The sequence below is a fragment of the Solanum dulcamara genome, chromosome 6, assembly GCF_947179165.1.
Source record: "Solanum dulcamara chromosome 6, daSolDulc1.2, whole genome shotgun sequence".
NCBI lineage: Eukaryota > Viridiplantae > Streptophyta > Magnoliopsida > Solanales > Solanaceae > Solanum > Solanum dulcamara.
In genome coordinates this window covers 12,007,035-12,012,396 of record NC_077242.1, presented here as the reverse complement: position 1 = coordinate 12,012,396, position 5,362 = coordinate 12,007,035, and the positions used below count along the sequence as shown (strand labels likewise).

Genomic DNA, 5,362 nt, shown 5'->3' with positions numbered 1-5,362 from the left:
TTATAATGATGGTTCAATGATGATTGATTGGGGATAGACACAAGTGTGTATGTACAATCTATAGTAGGTTGTTATACAAACGTCATACATTATATAGCAGTTCAAATTTTATTTTTTTAAAGGGGAAAACTACATAATCAAGCAATCATAATTACTATATATACAAAATTGTAGTTTTAAAATATTATATCAAATATAACTATAATTAGGGTTTTATAACAAATCTCTCATCCATCTTCTTCTCTCGCTCACCTCTCCCATCCCTTTACCCTCTCTCCCTCTTTATAGTTCACCTCTCGTCCCTCTTTCTCCCTCTTCTTAGGTTGTATTATGTAATGGTTCACTCTATTTTTTATCCTTCAAGATTGTGTCCAACAGCGAAACTCCATAGCAGAGACATATAATTCATTCAACTGTATTCTGTCAATTATAGAGAATAAATACATTAAAAAAAAGATACTTGTATCAACTTATCAATTGTGTATCTAAGTCAAATCAAAATTAGGTGAGCTAAATCTAAACAAGATACATGTATCTAAATTAAGTTGTTGTGTATCAGATAAAATGTGTGGTACTTAATTTCTCTTTGTATCAAGCTATTCGTTTTGAAACATAAACACATACACACAAGTACACAATTATATTATATCATTAGAGTATCAACACATAGATACACATATGTATCCAAATACATATACTCAACCTCCAAATTTTTCATAAGAAAATCTTCAACAAGTATTTTCAAACTGATTTAAATAAGAAGTAATAAATACAAACGATACAAAAACGAATGAATACAAATGATACAATCTGTATATATCACCATGTATATATCAAATACAACATGTATCAGCTTGAATGTATCATCTAGTATCTAGCATCTCTTCTCTCTCCAAAATCTCGTTCTCTTCTCTCTCTCTCTCAATCTCACTCGTCTCTCTTCTTTCAAACTCTTGTTATGAACCGTAATTAGATAAATTATAGCTACTAATATTAATTATAGTTCAAACGATAACTATTTATTAAAATTTCTCTTTTTTCAATGGTGTCAGAGAAAAAAAATCCAATGTATAACTGTTGTGTATACACTGTTCAACAGTATGTTATAACATGTACAACTTACTATACACTGATGTAGAGTGTATACTGTATGTATCACATTATAAAATGGTACTGCAGAGATTTAATGTTGTTGGGTGGGATATACACAAGAATAGACACATTTTCTCTATTCTTTTCGTCAGTTTTTGGAACAATTTTACAATTTCAGCTTCAAGCTTAAGTTTGTTACCTTGACATTAAATCACCAAATTTCTGATGTTTTTGATAGCCAACTAATAGTAATGATAGGTTACCGCACAACTATTTATGAAAAATCTTCTAATTTATCCTTTTAATGCAATTAATAACTGTGTGTAATGGAATTAGCATCAAGGTGTTGTCAAACTTCCTCTTTTTTTTTTTAAATGCAACGTCGACGTTACAATATTTGTCATAAACTCTGTCCTTCGGATGAGCATTTTTAATATGCTTGGTAAATCCTCACTGCCATTACAATCTCTGTCTTTCGGATGAGCACTTTCTATGTATTGGACAAATCGCCTCACTAGACAAGCTTTATGTGACATGCTCGACTCAAAGACATTGAGGAAGGATTGATCTCCAATTATCCGTGTGACTAGCCACCCTCCAAATCAATTGAGCTTATCCCAAAAAACATATAGTGAAACTTCAATTTGCTGAGGTTTATTTCTAATTTATTTATTTAAGACATCAAAAAAGTGCAGTTACCCTTTCTCAAAAAAAAAAAACTCTGGAATATTATAGAAGCCTCTAACTGTTCCTATCAAAAATTAACGGAAAGAACATTCTAGATAAGCCTCGAATTTGATAAGTTTGTCGGTTCATCGCCTATAAATACCACGATACTTTATCTAACTTATCATCAGCAAAGTCATCAACTCTGTTTCTCTTCAAACAAAAGCAAACTTCTAAATTGCGCAAAAAATGTCACTGATTCCAAGCTTCTTCGGTGGTCGCAGAAGCAACATCTTCGACCCATTTTCCCTCGACGTATGGGATCCATTCGAGGGCTTCCCAATTTCAACCACAATCTTCAACGCCCCATCATCTGCTTTTGCAAATGCGAGAATCGATTGGAAAGAGACTCCAGAAGCTCACGTCTTCAAAGTGGACGTTCCGGGGATAAAGAAAGAGGAAGTGAAAGTTGAAGTTGAAGAAGGAAGGGTTTTACAGATTAGCGGCGAGAGGAGCAGAGAGCAAGAAGAGAAGAACGATCAGTGGCACCGTACGGAGAGGAGTAGCGGCAAGTTTTTACGGAGATTCATGCTGCCGTAGAATGCGAAGACGGGAGAAATTAAGGCAGCGATGGAGAATGGGGTGCTTACTGTGACTGTTCCGAAAGAAGAGGAGAAGAAACAGGTGGTGAAGGCCATTGACATCTCTGGTTAAACAAGTGCACACCAAGTGTTTGTTGATAGTTCCTTGTCAATATTGTTTTTACGGAGATTAAGCTTTTAATGTTAATTATAAGCTGAGTTTAATTAATAAATAGCTTCATTTTAGTAGTTGTTTGTTTCTCTTCTTGAATTGTTTGTAAGAAATGAAATGATGATCCTGAAGAACATTTGCAAATTGTTATGCGAATGAGGAAACAAACAGAGGGAACAAGGCGAGACAAGAGTGAACAGTAGATGCTAATCGAGACACTTCACCGAGGGTGTTGTCAAATCTTTACGTTAAGGTAGATAACAAATATCATATCGAAATCACTTCATTCTCGTATTTGATATTTTATATGGAATATTATCATTTGGTTTTTTTATAAAAAAAAATTAAAATACTAAAATATATATTATTATTATTTATCTTAGAAATTTTAAGATTAAATTATTTTTAATTATAATAAGGTGATATTTTTTTAGAACTGATAAAAGGGAAGAAAGTGCCACATCAAATGAGATGGAAGGAATATCATATTAATTCATTAGAACACAATATTTTAAACTTCTTTGACTATTAATATTGAACTGATCTTCTAACAAACATCTTCTTCAACCGCCCCACTCCCACTCCCAAGCCCAACTTTCTTCTTCTTTAATTCAACCTTCTCCGCGCCCAATTCCCAAAATTCTTCTCCTCCAGCCTTTTTCTTCTTCAAATTCATCCATCACATCTATTCTTCTCCTCATTTTCTTCTTCTTCCTAAACTCTTTTGCTGCAAATCAACATTCCATCCCATAGCCCCTTTGTTGGCCATTTTCTTACCTCTCTAATTTTTAGTTTCTAGATTTTAAAAATATTGGTACTATTGTTTGTGTGTTAGTTTCAAAGAAGAGGTGTGTATGGATTAACATGAAGGGTGATGATGGGTATTGAAAAATTCTAAACTCCATGGATGAATTTGAAAAAGCGGTCTTGTAAACTTGTAAAATTAATTTAAAAATGTGATTGATACTCATTGAATTTGTGTTGGCAAACTTGTAGTTGAATTTTCAAGTCAAATGGGAAGAATTTCACCTGTTTGTTATGAATTTGTGTTTAATTTGTGAGTAATATGAAGAAGATGACTATTTAAATTTTTTCAGAAATTGCAAACGTGGCCTATTTGATTTTTTATTTATTTTTAAATATAATTTCTTATGTGTCATTAACAAATGATGTGGAATGCCACGTGGAGTCGAGTGTATTACACGAACAATGATCAAATGAGAAAATGGTTTGAAATGTTGTGTTCTAATAGGTTTATGGGTTCAGCTGGCAAATTGCTAAGTTGGAGGGTTTAACTGACAAATAGAGTCAAGTATAGGGGTCTCTCAAGTCATTCCGCTTATTACAAATATATAAAATTGTATTAGAACAAAACTGATTATTTGAATGCTGGAGGGTGTGGAGGACCCACATTAGGATAGAAGGCTAGTACATAGTCTCGTTTTTCTTCCCTATTAGTAGGCACATTAGCACACTATAATTTCTTGTGCTCTGATTTCTGTTATTATCTATTACTTTATGTACTTTGATTACTCTATTTTATCCCTGTCGTTCTCGTTATTTGTTTTCTCATATATGCTGTATCTAACCTCTTTTATGCTTTTATGCTTTTATTGAGCCGAGGATCTTTCGAAAACAACCGTCCTACCTTGGTAGGAGTCAGATTTACGTACATTTTACCCTCCCTAGACCCCACGTTGTGGGATTTCACTGTGTTGTTGTTGTTGTTGTTGTTGTTGTTGTTGTTGTTGTTGTTGTTGTGTAAGATATTACTATGATATATTGAAATGTTTCTTATTAAAGTCGTAATAATCTATTATATGAGTATATGTAAGTCGAAGTCGAATAAACTGCGTTGTCGATTACCATACAAAAAAATATAAAATTAATTTGATATAATAAAAAATATAATATTTTTAAAAATTCCAAACTAAAATTACTAAATAGAAATTTTCAGTACTATATCATATCATATCATATCATGCCCACCTTTAATTTTAAGAGATAGAGTGACACTCTCCATATCGGACTTGGTTATACGTACACACGATCACTATTGTTGAACTTTTCATAATAAATAATGTCAGATAAAAATTAGTTTTAAAAAGGCAAATTATATGACTAAGCTAATATTTAAGGATTAATTGTGACATATAACTACAATTAAAAATAATTACAAATATATAAGCATTTATATAAATATTAAGTTTTTAGTTATACAAATTAAATAGTTTTTTAGTTATACATCTAAATATTTTAGGTTGTTTGTGAATTTTAATGTCATTAGCATGTCTTATTTGTATATATGCTATATCAATTACGTTTTTACATCTCCAAGTAGTTGTATATGGGATTTTTATTTTTTGTATGTATATCATACATTCTGTATAACAAATATATAGAAAATATTACTGTTAGTATATATACAAATCAAACATTTGTATAAGTATATATTTAATTATTATACGTTGTCCACATATAACTTTTTTTTACTAATTTTGTATATTATTCATTTGTATATATATCAAACAAATATAATTTTATTAAATTTCTAATATGTTGGCATGTTTAATCAGACTTGGCATACTTAATTTAGATAATTGGCTGTTTGAATTTGATCTCCATATTTTGATTCTGTTCACACTTTTTTTATATTTTGATTCTGTTCATACTTTTTCTATATTTTGATATTGCCTAAATATCTAGTTTTTTTTTTTTTAAAAGTACATTTCGAAGTTAATCGAGCCTAAGTTATCTATTGTTGTTTATTTTTATCTTAAAACCATACTATTGCATTTGACAGCTTGTTCTACTTTGTGTCTTGGCAAAGATTGCTTCATGACTGTTTTTT

At 31.0% G+C, this 5,362-nt stretch overlaps 1 pseudogene; it reads left to right on the top strand.

Annotated features, from left to right (window-relative positions):
• Positions 1-1,932: 1,932 nt before the first annotated feature.
• LOC129892190 (18.2 kDa class I heat shock protein-like) lies at positions 1,933-2,588 on the top strand (annotated as a pseudogene).
• The last annotated feature ends 2,774 nt before the right edge of the window (positions 2,589-5,362 follow it).